The following is a 17,109-nucleotide window of genomic DNA, read 5'->3' on the forward strand; positions in this document are numbered from 1 at the left end:
CTCATCCCAAGTCTGTTTAGTCTATTTTGGACATTATATCATGGTACTCCCATTGTTCATCGATTTGCTGGAGCAGGCCCAGTAACGTCTCCATTGGAGACCTTGTTGTTACTGTGTTTGGCATATCGAATACATCACAGATAGCTTGCCAGGCTCTACCGTGCAGGCGAGATATTCTCGGTAGCTTGCCGGGCTCTCCAAGAGGGGCAGAGGAATCGAACTCGGGTCGGCCATGTTGGCTGCATGCAAGGCAAACGCCCTACCCGCTGTGCTATCGCTCAAGCCCGGACATTATATATTTTCACATATTCATAAAGTAACATATAATTGCAAACAAATGTAAATATAGATTTTTTTTTTTTTGCTTTTTGGGTCACACCCAGCAATGCACAGGAGTTACTCCTGGTTTATGCACTTAGGAATTACTCCTGGCGGTGCTCAGGGGACCATATGGGATGCTGGGAATCGAACCTAGGTCAGCTGCATGCAAGGCAAATGCCCGAGCTGCTGTGCTATTGCTCCAGCCCCAATATAGATTTTTTAGGAATCTGAAAGTTTTGTTTATAATCACAATAATCTGTGGTTCTTGTGGTTTTTGGTTCTTGATTGTATGTGTTGTTTTTTCTTTCTTTTCTTTTCTTTTCTTTTCTTTTCTTTTCTTTCTTTTCTTTTTTTGCTTCTGTTTTATTTTGGACCATACCAGACTTATGTCTTACTCCAGGCTCTTTACTCAGGTTTACTTAATTCAGGAATTACTCGTGGAGATGCATGGGAAATCTTGTGTGGTGCCTAGGATATCTTACATGGTAGCACTGTAGCACTGTCCTCCTGTTGTTCATCAATTTGCTCGAGCGGACCCAGCAACGTCTCCATTGTGAGACTTGTTCTTACTGTGTTTGGCATATCGAATATGTCACGGGTATCTTGCCAGGCTTTGCCGTGGGTGCAAGATACTCTCAGTAGCTTGCTGGGCTATCCGAGAGGGGTGGAGGAATCCAATCTGGGTTGGCCATGTTGGCCGCTTGCAAGGCAAATGCCCTATCTGCTGTGCTATCGCTCCAGCCCGACATAAGATACACTCAAGGTAAATTAAATACATTATTGGGAATATCTGCCTATGTAATAAAATAGAAAATCATTCAACAGTGGATCTTCTAAATGTAGTAAGAAGCACATATGTAATTCAAGTTTACTTAAAGTTTCATTTACTTAGGAATTTGAAAAGGAAACAGGCACTTATTACTTCAAATTGTATATGTGTCATATCCTATTTGCAATATTCATAGATCACTTGATCACTTGACATCCCCTTACTCATTGATTTGCTCGAGCGGGCACCAGTAATGTCTCCATTCGTCCCTGTTGAGTTACTAGTGTAGCCCAATGGCGTCTGCTCGTTCTAGAAACACGAAGAGCCTCAAACCAATTGTTCAGAGTCTTGACGAAAAAGTCTGAGCATCTCGTAGGTTGGCGGCCACACGATCTTTTGACATCCATCCTACGTGGTGCTGGAAAAAAGCCAATGATACTCTCATTTCTAGGGAAGAGCTTTATGCCCTATGTATACTATCCTTCAGTCCTCACAAAATACTGAGTGAATAGATATAAACAGTTATAGATAGGAGAATCTTCAATGAAAATAAGCAGCTTCAATATCACTCACCAACCTTGGAAGAGGGCTGATCCTGCAAGTTAAAAGTGCAGATAATATATCAGATATGTGTATATGAGAAGAAAACAGTAGATACTTGGCAACTATGGACATTCATCAGTAGAAGTGAAGTCACAAATTAGCCAACAACAAAATATTATTTTCCAAGTCTATTATACACAAGAGAAAATAAATTAAAGGTACCTTGTCAGAAATCATCATAGATTAGCTCTGAAACTCACACATGGGATCATTAATTCATGTATTTGGGAGAGAAAAAGACATTTAGTAGTTCTAAGGAAAGATTTTTTCTTAGCCCAGAGACCTTCCTAAATGTCATATTTCTTTGGCATCCTTGTAGAGATGATATATCTTGGGGACTTTGAGAAGTACTCCTCCAAAGTTCACACTTGATGGGAAATGGCATTTTAATGTATGACTCTTATGGGTTTCTACGAGAAACACTCTTGCTCAGTAGTTCAAAAAGTAAAGATGTTTTTACCAGAACTTGTCATGCAATCATAGAACTGGTTCTTGCAAGAAGAATTGGGATTCAGATATAACATTTCTGGGTAGCCTTGAGGAACCCATAGAAGCCAGGTCACTGGAATAACAATAATAAATTAGCCTTATTTGATTTCTTGCCCCAAGTTTTGAAAGATACACAATTTGTAGCCATGTGTAAATGACTAATTCTCAAATTCCCTGACAATCTGGGATAGCTTTTTAATGTCTCTCAGAAGTCATCACCCCAAAGATAAAAATTAACATTTCTGTGGCAATTAATGTTTGTTTTGGAAGATAAGCTACACCCAAAGCTTGGAAAAACCCAGGTGGCTTTTGTGACCAACGACATACTGGTCTCAAATTTTTCAGTACTATTGATTTTTAGAAGAAATTAGCAAATATAAAAAACTAAGGTTAAACCTGACCACATAACTCATACTTATTCACACTTTGCATAACCTCTAATCGTCAGGAAAAGAAAAAGAAATTCATTAATTCATAGTATGTTTACTCCCAGTAGATTATTCTCGATCAAAGTATCATTCCCTAAAAGACATTCAAAATTATAACATCCAATATTTTAATAAGTAAAATTATTTGAAATATCTGAAAATATCAAGTTAATATGCCATAACACTTCATTAGGATGATGTCTTTATAATAAGGTCACTTAAAGATATGGTATATATACACAGTGGAATACTAGACAGCTGTAAGGAAGGATGAAATCATGCAATATTCTGACACATGGATGTAACAGGAAGGAACCGTGTTAAATGATGTGAGATAAAAAGGTCAAATATGGAATAATAACACTTATATATGGTATTTAGAGAATGTAATGATTTAAAGGGGAAATTACTAGACTATACTTGGCCCCAAAGTATAGGGGGAGAAGGAAAGAAATAAAGTGTCTGACAGTGGGGGGAAGAAAAGATGAGCAGCGGTCAAGGAAATTTGGGTACATCAATGGTAGTAAGGAATGACAGAGCCAAATATTCAAACCACAGAGTCAACAACACTGAAAGCATGAGACCCAAACACTTGTCCTTGTCAAGGTGATAGGCTGGGTGTGGGGGATGGGAAGTGGGGGGGTGCTACAGATTAAGTGCAGGTTAGGAGAGGGATACTGTGAACAAGGGTGAAGGTACATTGACACTGACAATGGGATTTGTGCTGGAACACTGTATGTCTGAATCTCAAGTATGAATATCTTTGTAAATGGCAGTGCTGTAATAAAATGAAATTTTAATTTTTTAAAGAAGTGTATAATTAATTGAAAAAGTAAGATACAGAAATTAATGCCCATGGAATGAAGACAACCATTTGAAGACAGAATTTTAGTGGCATTCATATTAAGTTCACTGTAATTAAGTTTGGGTCCATGATTCCTCAACAGAGCCACATATACAGCATATGGTAATAGATTCTGAAAATTATAAACTGGACAACTAGGTTTTATAGACTAGTATTCTTTTCTCACCTTTTGACTAGGTTTATGTGGTCCAAAGTTGTGCCCATAACTTTGATAAAACAGTTATATCTCTGCTTTTTATAGATCACAAATATCAGGAATATTCAATACGTGAATCAAACAAATTATGCTTCAATGCCAGAAGAGTAAGACGTGGTTTGCCCGTTAAGTGTTCTCTGTGTAGTTTAATCGGGTTGACTGTCAGAGACATGCTGAAAGAACCTGTTAGACAAGAATGGCTACATTGTTGTTTTGCCATAGTTTTCCTCCTGTTCAGCAAGTATACATATATTACTGTAGTATATACATGCAGTGTAAGTAGCTGGTAAAGGAAAGGTTTCTTAGCTAGAGCAAAATGCTTTATCTTTAGTGTAGCATATTCTGTATTTTAAGAATATTAGAAATGAGGGCTGGAGTGATAGCACAGCAGGTAGGGCGTTTGTCTTCCACGCAGCTGACCCGGGTTTGAATCCCATTATCCCATATGGTTCCCTGAGCACTGCCAGGAGTAATTTCTGAATGCAGAGCCAGGAGTTAACCCCTGTACATCACCGGGTGTGACCCAAAAAGCGAAAAAAAAAAAGAATATTATAAAGGTCCTTAGAAAATTATTGTTAACTTCTCTAAAATAAGTTTAAAAGTATAACAGAACAAATGGGGGACAGGAGATAGTACAGTGTTTAGGATGCATGTTGACCTCCATGTGAACCCTTACATCTCATGGTCCTCCCAGCCTTGCCATGTGCAGTCCTAGAAGTCTCTTACCAACCATAGATGGGTGTGGCCCTGGAGGCTTCCAGAACCATCTGGGTGGGCTAATTATCTCCAGCACTGAATGGCCCGATGCTGAATCAAAGACCAGTTGGCTGAGAATTTTGTGTGGAAAATGACCTTCTGAGCACTGGTTGGGTAACACTCCATCCTTCTTCCCCCGCTCCCCCAAAACATAAAAATTTGAGAAATTTCCTTCTCTTTCCATCTCTAGCAGAGCTTGGGGAGAAAAAAAAACATTCAACACTTACAAATGTATGAACCTCATTTTTAAATCTAATTTTGTGCCACTGTGCTGTGGTATCAAAATATAAAAGACAAACCACATTAACAGCAAATTTTAGGATTAAGAACATTTACATAATGTAATAATCAAGTAGATTTATTATAAATTTACTAAATTTTGTTTGGTTTAAAGCCAAGAACTCTTTCCTCTCTTACTCAATGTAGATAGCATAACTTCAGTGACTGTAGTAAAACTGATAGCATCCGCTTTAAGATTACAAGCTAGCACTATATCTGCAAAATTGATAAGGGTATTATTTTCTCTAAAACAAAGCCAAAAGTAAAAGATAAAAAAGGAAATGGCACACTTTATCCTTTATGCTTTTAGATGACAATTAAAGCGCATTTGAGCAAACTCATTTTTTATTTTAAAAAACTTATCAGGAATTCTATGAGAGTGAGATAACAGTCTCATTTTAAAGTATAAAAAAATCTATATTTAAACCACACACCATTTTCCAAAGCAAGAGTTATAAACTAGCAGCTTACTTAAAAGCAGACACAAGATATTGATTGCTAAATATTTCACCAATCTTTTCTTTGATGTCTTAATCTGATATCAAGAAGAGGAGAATATAATTCCTTTTTCTTAATTTTCTGGCATTCTCTTTTTCCATCAAATTGTTTGTCCCCAGAATAGATGACAAGGGACCTAGTATAATAATGTCAATGCAATAGCAGTTAGTGAAAGGGTGTAAAATATAATATTTGTATAATGTGTCATATTATAGCATTTAAATTTGCCAAAAGACATCACTTAGTATATTGTCCGACAAAGTAAAAACCATTATAAACTACATTTTTAACTAAATGTAAAAAAATGTGCTTCATAAAAATTTAAAGCCGAATGTCCACTGGTTCAGCCCTTCTGGAAAACAGTATGGACGATTCTCAAAAAATTAGAAATTGAGCTCCCATTTGACCCAGCAATACCACTCCTGGGAATATATCCCAGAGAGGCAAAAATGTATAGTCGAAGTGACATCTGCACTTGTTTGTTCATTGCAGCCCTCTTTACAATAGCCAGAAACTGGAAGAAACCTGAATGCCCAAGAACAGATGACTGGTTAAAGAAACTTTGGTACATCTACACAATGGAGTACTATGTAGCTCTTAGAAAAGATGAAGTCATGAAATTTACATACAAGTGGTACAATATGGAAAGTATCATGCTAAGCGAAATGAGTCAGAAAGAGAGGGATAGACATAGAAAGATTGCATTCATCTGGGGGATATAAAGTAACAAAGTATGAGATTAATACCCAAGAATAGCTGAGATCAGCACCAGGAGCATTACTCCATAACTTAGAGGCCAGCCGGGTATCCTAGAGGAAAGGGCTATTCAGATAGAGAAGGGAGCACCAAATAAAGGATGTTTGGAGGATCCTCCCAGGAGGGGAGATGCATGTCGAAAGTAGACTATGGACTGAACATGTTTGCCACTCAATGCCTCTTTTGCAGACCACAACACCCAAAAGGAGAGAGAGAACACAGGGGATTGCCCTGCCACAGAGACGGGGGGATGGGGGGATGGGGGTGGGAGGGATACTATCCATGGTGGTGGAAAATGGGCACTGGTGGAGGGATGGGTATCTGATCATTGTATAATTGAAACCAAAGCACAAAAAATTGTAAATCTACAACTTTAAAAAAAATAAAATAAAATAAAGGGGAAAAAAAAAATTTAAAGCCGATATACAAAACAAGGGTGCAATAAATTTGATACATTTCAAATAAAACTTTATTAAAGCTAACAAACACCAAAGTATTCTTCGTTAAATATTGCGAAAATTTCATATATCTAATATTTAATATGCAACGACGGCTCGACCCCCAGAGAGGAACACCACTGAACGAGGAGAGCCTGAGAAGGGCAGGACCGCGAGGCTAGGTGATGGGGAAACGGCACCACCGGCTCGGCCTCAAGTACCTGACAGGACGACCTGGAGCGCCTCCGCCCCTCTCAGAGAGCCCAGCCAGCTCCTAATAGTATCTCGCCTGCACGGCAGAGCCTGGCAAGCTCCCTGTGAGATATTCGATATGCCAGACACAGTAACAACAAAGTCTCCAATGGAGACATTACTGGGCCCGCTCGAGCAAATCAATGAACAACGGGAGGGCCTTTACGTTTTACTTTACTTAATATTTAATATTTCTATTTAATGTTCTTACTTGTTATTATTTCCCCCTACCACAGAAATTTGTGTGTCATCCTTGCGCAGGGGCATGCTAATCTTCTCTGTTGTTCCAATTTTAGTGTATGTGCTGCCTAAGTGCAATAGCACAGCGATAGGGCATTTGCCTTGCGCGCAGCCAACCCAGCTAAGCCAGGTTCGATTCCTCCGCCCCTCTCGGAGAGCCTGGCAAGCTACTGAGAGTATCTCGCCCACATGGCAAAGCCTGGCAAGCTCCCCGTGATATACTTGATATGCCAAACACAGTTACAACAAATCTCAAAATGGAGACGTTACTGGGCCCACTTGAGCAAATTGATGAACAACGGGAAGACAGTGACAGTGGACAGTGACCACAGAAATATTTTCTTTAATTCTGTGAATTACTAGTGACCAACTATGTCTCACTCATGTACTAAGCACTCAGATGGAAATATACTGTCACTGTCCTCCCGTTGTTCATCGATTTGCTCAAGCGGGCCCAGTAACGTCTCCATGGTGAGACTTTGTTGTTACTGTGTTTGGCATATCGAATACATCATGGGTAACTTGCCAGGCTCTGCCGTGTGGGCGAGATACTCTCGGTAGCTTGCCGGGCTCTCAGAGAGGGGCGGAGGAATCGAACTCGGGTAAGCCATGTTGGCTGCGTGCAAGGCAAACACCCTACCACTGTGCGATCTCTCCAGCCCAGAAATGTACATCTGAACTAAAGTTTCTTCCTTCAATTTAGTCATGAAAAGGTAAATAGGTATTTATAATTCATTTTTTACACATTTTCTTTCATTATCATTACCCAAACAAATGCCAGGAACAGAACTTTTCTCTCATTTCATTCTCACTGTATTGATTCAGTTTGCTTAAATTTTTGTTGAAACACTTAGCTGTTGTCCATGTTTACCTAAGAATATGAAATAAGAAATGCCTATTTTGCACTATTGAAAATTGCATAATATAGAACCCGCTCTGGGAAACCCAGAGTGATGTGGGTTAGTTCCTCTCCCCACCCCAACAGAACCCTGGCAGCTAAAAATCTCCAGAACTCAATCGCCGCCATGCTCATGGCTGATCTCCACAGGCTCAGAAGAGCCTCATCCATGAGTGAACCTGCTTAAAAACCCAGGTATACAAGACTTATGACTGAAATCTCCAAGCTTGCACAGACTCGGGAATAGGTAACCTTCCTGATATCCCTGTGCTTTTGGTAGCCTGGCAGTTACACCAGGAGCTGATTTCTATGCCATATAACTTATTAATGGCCATGACTAAGAGGCTCACAGATAAATCTCTTGGAAGGGAGCAATACAGAATATGCTGTAGAGATGCCTCTGGACCCCAAAGTAATCAGCCAGTTAAAAAAATATTAAATTACACCTCAGCTGTAAGAAAGACAGAAAGGTAAGAAGGAAGGAAAGAAGGAAGGAAGGAAGGAAGGGAGGGAGGGAGGGAGGGAGGGAGGGAAGGGAGGAGTATAATATCTTGTTTTTTCTGGAGAAAAATAAGCCCAACCATTCAGAAGGAATGCTTTCAATACGTATCATATTTGAATAATGCAGCACAGTATTTAAGAGCTACTGTAATTTTATGATATTTCATTTTTGGAACATTAAACATTCAATTTTTATACATTATCCTACATTAAGAACCTGCCATCAGTACTCATCAATACACTGTCTCGGCTCTTCACACACTACCTGTCTGAATGCAAGGTTCCGCCCCAGTGGAAAACCAGCAGAATTGTACTACTGTACAAGAAGGGAGATATCCATGACATTGGCAACTATTTCCAGATTGGCCTGTTGTCTGTTGTCTACAAGCTGTTCACTCGATTCATCCTGAACACTAGATGAAGGACAACCATGCGAGCAAGCCGGTGTCCGAAAAGATTCAGCAAAATTGACCATATCCGCATGCTAACCAAACTCACTGAGGTTTCTCGGGAGTTCAAGAGGCCACTCTGTCTAAAATTCATTCATTTAAAGAAGGCCTTTATGTTCCCAGAGTGAACAAATGCCATTGGGCTACACTAGCACGCGACAGGGACAAATGGAGACATTACTGGCGCCCGCTCGAGCAAATCGACGACTAACGGGAAGTTAAGTGATTAAGTGATAAAAAAGGCCTTTAATTCTGTTGAAACTAAAGCTGTCATTGCGGCCCTAGCCAAACAGGGTGTTCAAACTCAATACATCAGGCTCCTCCGTGAGCTGTATTGCAGATTCACTACCAGGATCTCACCATTCTACAGTGAGGTGATCAATGATGTCAAGAGAAGGATTTGGCAGGGTGATGTTATTTCACCGAAACACTTCAGTGCCACCCTTGAGAACATTATGTGACGACTGGAATGGGAAGGAATGAGAGTGAAGATAGATGGTCGGCAACTACACCACCTCCGCTTCACTGGTGACATCGTTCTAATAACACCAAACATCAGCCAAGCGGCACAAATGCTGGCCAACTTCGACCGTGAGTGTGGAAAGGTCGAACTACAGCTGAATCTCACAAAGACAATGTTTATGAGAAATGGTCTTGTTCCTGATGTTCCATTCTCTCTCAATAGAATAAACATCTCCAAATGCAACAGTTATGTGTACCTAGGTCGAGAAGTCAACCTGATGAATGACCTGGAACCTGAGTTGCACAGGAGGAAGAGAGCAGCTTGGAATGCCTTCAAAAGAGTTGAAGAAATAGCTAAGAGGACGAAGAACCTCTGGCTCCGGGCACATCTCTTCGATTCCACTGTTCTTCCGCATTAACATATGCCTCAGAGACCTGGGCCCTAAGAAAACAGGATGAGAATGCTATTCAGATTTCCCAAAGAGGAATCAAAAGAGCTATGCTTAGAGTATCACGTTTCACTCGAATGAGAGAAAGAATCTGGAGTTCAGGCCTCCATCAATGGTCAAGAATCAGGGATGCTGTCTCACTTAGCAGGGTGTCAAAAATCAGATGGGCTGGACACGTAATGAGATTTGGAGACGACCACTGGACTGGAGCCATTACCGACTGGATTCCACGGAACGTCAAAAGATCACATGGCCACCCATCTATGAGATCGTCAGACTTCGTCAAGACCCTGAACGATCAGTTTGAGGCTCTTCATGTTCCTAGAATGAGCAGATGCCACTGGGCTACACTACCACATGACAGGGATGAACGGAGACCTTATTGGTGCCCGCTCGAGCAAATTGATGAGTAATGGGATGTCAAGTGATCAAGTGATCCTACATTATATTTTTTTTTATTTTTTACCTACATTATATTTTTAAATTCCACAAATTTTATTTATATCTTTCCCCCTACAAAAAAGTAATGCCTCTAGACTTTGTGGTGAAATGTTCATGGCACTATTTTAATACCGAATTATTTTCAGGACGAAGCAATATAACAAATATACAGAATTCATAATTCCAAAAGAAAACAAAATCCACAGCAAATGTCTTATTCAGGTAAAATAGTCTTATATTTTATAAATAGAGCCATTATATTCATTTTATTTTTTATTGTTTGTGTGAAGCAAGATAGTTTTGCAAGATAGTTTTTGTTGTTGTTGTTTTGCTTTGTTTCATTTTATTGACTTGTGAGCCACATCCTGTTGTGCTCAGGGCTTACTCCTGACTCTACTAAGAGACCACTCCTGATAGTATTCCAGGGATCCTATAGAGTTCAGGGAATTGAACCTGGGTTTGCTGCATGTGAAGCAAGAACCTTGCACACTGTACTATCTCTTCTGGCCTTGCAAGATAGGTTTTTATTGAATCTTATTTACTTACATAAAGGAACAGAAGAGAGGAATACATGTTCAGGAGAATATGGTTTTCTCTACAGTGCAAAAAACAGAAAAAAAATGTTTTTCTCCTTTTCAAGAGAAAACACAGGCTTGAAATAGCAACCAAGTGACATAAATGGTTAAGAGAGAACACGGGCTCAAAAGATCAAGCAAGCAAACAAGGAATTAAAGAGACATAAAGAGATACACTTTTAAGGGAAGTAGGGTTTGAAAAGGCAAGTCATTTGATTTAGCAACTATAGGAAACTACTTTCTGTGTATAGATTTTCAGAACTTAACTACATCAAGTATTCCTATTAACTCTTTGTTTCCAAAAGTACTTAATTGTTTTCTATTTGGGGGGTTGTATACTTACACTGGAATTGTATTTTCAAGGAAGGAATGTAACATCAAATTTCGATATGCCAAATTTTTATAATTTGACTAAAAGCAGATTTTATCAGAAATTAAAGAAAATGTGAAATTTCACATTTTCATGTTCTTCATACTTTAAAACTGAATAGAAAGTCCTTGGAAAATAACAACAGTAAAACATATTAGAGCAATAAACTTTGAGATCAAATAGAGTTATATTATTTGTAATAAAATTATAATTAAAACAGTTTAATAATTCGTCTGAGCTGGAGTGATAGCACAGCAGGTTGGGCGTTTGCCTTGCACGCAGCTGACCTGGGTTCGATTCCTCTGTCCCTCTCAGAAAGCTGAGCAAGCTACCGAGAGTATCCCGCCCTCATGGCAGAGCCTGGCAATCTCCCTATGGTGTATTCAATATGCCAAAAACAGTAACAACAAGTCTCACAATGAAGACGTTACTGGTGCCCACTCGAGCAAATTAATGGACAACAGGAAGACAGTGCTACAGTACTAATAATTGGCCTAAAATCACACAACTCTATCTTATTCATACCAGAGTCAGTATCAAGTTAACTAGTTTTTTGGGGAGAGAGGGCATCGGGACTTCTCTGGGATGTTCCTGGTGGTGCTCAGGTATAATACAGTGCTGTGGATGGAACCCGGACAAGTTAATCAGTTTAGTTTAACTCTTTCAATGGGTACCAAGTACAATTACTGTTTTAAAATTATAATTGCCTTTCCAAGGCCCCTCTGTCACTGGTCAATAGAACATATACAGCGTCATGGTCTCTATCTACTACTTTCTGAGGTGCCTCTCAAAATTCCAAATGTCCGTGATTTCACTCAACTTTATACAAGGGAGACATTGAGTCTAGGCACAAATTGCAAAGTCTAGGAAAATATTAGACAGAAGAATTTTAGCATAACCTAAATATCATCCTTCTGGAATGGGACCAATTAAAAAATAGTCACCCTATCAAACCAGGCATGGTTGCCTAATACTTTTACCAGAAGGTACTAGCAATCTCTCAATTTTCCATATAATCTATCTCTTGTATAGTTTTACATCATCCCTCGAAAAATGGGTCACAGATTAAGAGCTTGAAATTATAAAAGATAATACGATGAAGGACCCAAATCTGTATTTTAATACGTAGACTTTAGTGTCACTAGAGAATTGGCACAAGAGAATCCCTACCTCTATTAATAATAAACATGCTATGAATGATGACCCAGCCTTTCTTTACAACCTCCCGCAAAGAATCCATTCATGGATTATAATTCTGTAGACAAAGTCCATAAGTATTCCCATTTCTTTTCCTTTTGAAGGGGTGAGTTTGGGAGTTACACCTGATCTTGTTCAGGGACTACTCCTCAGTCTGTGCTCAGGAATGATTTCTGGCAGTGCTCAAGAGACCATGTGCAGTGCTAGGAATCAAATCTGGATTGGTCTCATGCAAGGGCATGCACACTAACTTGTGTACAACTTCTCTAGTCATAAATGCTCTGAATTTTACACCCTGTTCATGGCATGATTGCTAGGATGACTTTAAACATCTCCTTATTCTCTTATCAAAACCCATATACTTCCTATAAAGTCCTTTTCATAGGACTTTAATGTTCTTCCTTTGGCTTTCCAAATCTCTAAATCTAGCAAGATATTTAGATTCTGTTCCTGCAGCTTTATCTTTTCCATATATCACATTTAATGCGGCTTTGTTTTGCCTTCTGGTAGTAATAATTCTCACAGGAGAATCTCCCAACTAGACCATACAGTGATGAATCTGAGCCATTTCCCCCCTATATTTCCAGTGTTTAAAACAGTTGTTGGCATATGCTACGTACTCAAAAACCATTTGCTGTGTTTAATCAAGTTAACACACACTAGAATTACAGAAGTTCTACTATTATTAACTGCTGATTCTAATCTTAGGGTTTCTTGTGAAGGAGTGATTCCATTCTCTCCTCCCTTCTTGTCAGTTTATATTGTTATTGATATTTTTGTCACCAATGTTATTATTATGACCATTGTATCATTATTAGTATTACCATTATCTTGAATAAGTGCTCAGAAATATATTGCCTATAAAACTTGTCGACATCCATAGACATACTTTGTTACTGTATAAAGTCTACAAATCTTGGCTCCATTTAGTACAACATGAGATAGCATCTCCTCTCTTAAATCAACCAAGACTCGGAGAAGCAGAGAAAATCTTTGACCATGCTTTTTTTCTGCACTGGCATATATAAATTATCCCTAACCATTAAGGCATAAAATAAAGTAATCCTAAAAAATGCAGGAAGCTGTAAATTACCCTGGAAATGTTTTAATCTCTTACTATCAGTTCTTCCTTGGATCACAATCAAAGTATATCCTATTTAAGGAAGCTGTTATGGATTTCTTCTCCAGTAGAATGCCTTGCTTCAAATGAGTGTCTCGATTGAGGAAAATCCATTTGTGTTTTACTGTTAACATTTCAAAGAGATGTATTTCATTTTTTAAATTAAACTGTTAATCCCCTTGCATTCCTGTTCTGTTTCAGAATAAAAGTGCTTTAAGAAACAACAGCCATTACACAAACTAAAGTTTAATTCAAAATATTATTGTATAAAATTGTCCAAAACAGCTCTACTATTACAGCTGTTCAAACATCTACATTACTTTCTTACATACACATATACAAACTCTCCCTAAGAGTCTCTTCCCTAGGGGCTTATCCCACATCAAGTTTCAGTGACAAGTGATAACAGTAGATAGACTCCCTAGTTTTTCAAGTCAAAGTCACTAGACTTACCAGCACTACAATAACCCCAGTGTTCCTTGACTAGAAACCTGTTTAGGATGTATCATTTATGAAAGCAAACAAACTTTATTTATCCATAAAGAAAATAGAATATTCATATATTATTTCATAAGACTAGAACTTACTTCAAAGGAATTTTTTTAGTTGATTCAAGTTTGGCTTAAAACTTTATCATGTTAACAGTAAAATGGATTTACAAGCATGTGTGTATTTATATATTTTACCTACATATATATACATGTGTATATTTTGCCTAAATTCACTTCCCAACTTCTGAACTACTAGCATTTCTAAGATTCCTGAGTATGGGATTTGACAAGTTAATAACCACATTTATAATTTAATAAAATAGTAATAAAGTATTTTAGTACATTATAAAATACCTGACTTTGTTATTATAAGAGAAATAAACAATGTACACATATCCTAAAGGTCAAGGTTTCAAGATATTATAAATATACACATTTCAAAAAATTCATAAGAACTAGGATCAGAGTAGGGTAAGGAAAGAACAGAGCAACATGAGGAAATATGAAGGTTCTAAATCTATTTGGATTTGCATCCCTAGTACTTAGTATAATACTTGGTGCATAGCTGGTAATAAGTATCTATAGCATAAATAAAGAATGCATGAGTGAATTCTATAAGAGGTGATGTGGTATGATGGGAAGAGCAAAATCGGATGGTCCAAATTTGGTCCTTACTTTAATACCTCCTAAGTGCATTATAGGCAAGTGACTTTCTAGAAGTCTAAAAGTCTTCTGATCATAATGTACTGTCTCAGTTAAATGCTAGCATCTGGAGAGAAACAAGCTAACCCTTTTTCTAAGTAAAACCAGAATGCAGATGATAGTATTCTGAAAACAAATAAAAGCATACCCAGTGGAAGATACTACTATTAGTACGGTTCATAAGAATTAGAATAGGCACTGAACATATTTTCTTGATTTGAAGCATTGTGTGATATTCAGGTTTCACTTACAGCATGTTACAAAGCATGTCAGACAATAAAGTGGTGATGAGAAACCCAAATAATATGAAATCACTCTTTCTTACAGTACTGGGAATAAAAGAGAAAAGGAAACGTAAAAGCTAGGGAAGTCATGCCAGAAATTCCATTTTGGAAGGAAGACACTGCCTTCAAAGGAGCCAGTGCCTCCCACTTTTCTGTTTTGATATACAGCCCATCACCAACTTTGCTGAAACAATTTCTCATCCTCTACAACAATGTAGAGATCAGATCCCAGTTCCTCCTGAGAAATGCCACATTTCTCAGTGAAAGCGAGGAAAGGACTTTTTAATTGTATGGCAGCATGATCAAAAAACTTCATCTAAAGGAGCCTGGAGAGAAACAAATGGAGAAGTAAAATATTATAAATATTATCTCAGCGTCTTAGAGGAAGAGAGAAGGAATTTGGGCCAGATAAGAAACCCAAGCCAGAGATACTACAGCATTTACAGCCCGAGGTCATGAGGAGGGGGATGAGGGAGGTCAGGACGGAGGAGTAGAGTAAGTGCTAGTCCAAGGAGTGTAGGAGAAATGTGTAGAGTCCTTAGAGGCTATGGGGTGAGAACAGGGAAAGAAAAATGGGGAGTCAGCCAGCAAAGGTGTTTGGGGGCTGCTGGAGAATATCGGATTTCTTTCTGAGAACAATGGACCCACATGCAAAGTGACAGACTCTAAATCAAGAAGAAGCTAGAAATACTACTGCTGTTGCTTCTACAGAAATGGCTACCAAGAGTTCGCTCCATAGGCAAGGTCGACTAGTCATCTCAGCTTATTTCTTCCCTGGAATAAAAAAAAAACACATTTGAAAACTCAAGGTATTATAAAGAAAAAAAAACATCTAATAGTTCTAAGTTTGGAGATTGCCTGAAAAGTAGAAAATAATGTGATTTTCAAGACTTGAGACCAGTGGTGGTGGGGGTGGGGTGTGACATGATGACATGAGTGGTTATGAAATTACAACTGAAGAGTTGTAACATTTATTCAGGAGTTGGTGAAAATTCCCATAAGGAAACATGTGGTGGAGTTGGCTGTGATGAGCAGCACTGTATTCACCAATCTCTGCGAGTGCAAGAAGAATTTGGAAAATTCCAGGAGAAAGTATAATGAGGCTACAAACTGGGACCAGGGGACTCCATCAGACTCACATCTTTCACTAAACATTCAAGGAATTGGAAAGCTTTTAAGTCTGTTTTTCTCATCTACTTGAGAAAGCTGAACCATACCATGACAGTTAATGCTATTAGGTTGAGGAGAATAAATATTACTTTCTTTCTCCTGCTCCTAGGCATCAGGAAGTATCTCCAGTACTTTCGACAACAAATTCTAAGATATCATTTTAGCTTTTCCATCATTAACATGTATTCTTTTCAGACAATCCAGAGATTCCTGTCTCTTACACTTTGTGTTATTCAGCACAAATTTATAAACCACAAACATGGACACAAATGATCAACTGAAGATCCTAATCTATATTTTATTTCTTTAAAAACACTCATTCAAGAATTAAAATATCCTGAGTGAGAACTATAAGTTTATTTTTAATGAACAGAGAAAGTTACCATTATTAAGGACCATAATAATAATTAAAGATAACATTTATAGACACCATATTCTTCTAAAATTATCATGTATCATACTCACAACAATTCTATAAAGTAGGTAGGTACATTTACTACCCACATCTTACAAATAAAGAAACTAAAAATGTTAACTCATCTAAGATCAGATATCAAGATTCGTAATCAAAGCAGATTATTTTGATGTTAATAATTATGTGATACATGAGAAAATGCTCTACATCACTAATCATCAGAGAGATGCAGATCAAAACAACAATGAGATATCATTTCACACCACAGAGACTGGCCCACATCCACAAGAACAAAAGCAACCGGTGCTGGTGCGGATGTGGTGAGAAAGGGACCCTCCTTCACTGCTGGTGGGAATGCCGGCTGGTCCAACCCTTTTGGAAAACAGTATGGACGACTCTCAAAAAATTAGAATTTGATCTCCCATTTGACCCAGCTATGGCACTCCTGGGAATATATCCCAGAGAGGCAAAAAGGTATAGTCTAAGTGCCATCTGCAATTGTTTGTTCATTGCAGCACTCTTTACAACAGCCAGAATCTAGAAAAAACCTGAGTGCCCGAGAACAGATGACTGGTTAAAGAAACTTTGGTACATTTACACAATGGAGTACTATGTAGCTGTTAGAAAAGATGAAGTTATGAAATTTACATACAAGTGGTACTACATGGAAAGTATCATGTTAAGAGAAATGAGTCA

General features: G+C 38.3%; 1 long non-coding RNA gene and 1 other non-coding gene across 2 annotated transcripts in view; both read right to left on the bottom strand.

Moving 5' to 3' along the window:
• LOC130032387 (uncharacterized) overlaps positions 1 to 17,109 on the bottom strand; it is a 113,847-nt gene that overhangs the window by 11,629 nt on the left and 85,109 nt on the right. The gene's annotated exons all lie outside the window — the stretch shown is intronic.
• Positions 6,866 to 6,973, bottom strand: LOC130038114 (U6 spliceosomal RNA). The gene has a single exon (XR_008794600.1). It is a non-coding gene; the product is annotated as a U6 spliceosomal RNA (small nuclear RNA).

Source organism: Sorex fumeus, unplaced genomic scaffold (genome assembly GCF_029834395.1).
Source record: "Sorex fumeus unplaced genomic scaffold, SorFum_2.1 ptg000006l, whole genome shotgun sequence".
NCBI classification, from domain to species: Eukaryota; Metazoa; Chordata; class Mammalia; order Eulipotyphla; family Soricidae; genus Sorex; species Sorex fumeus.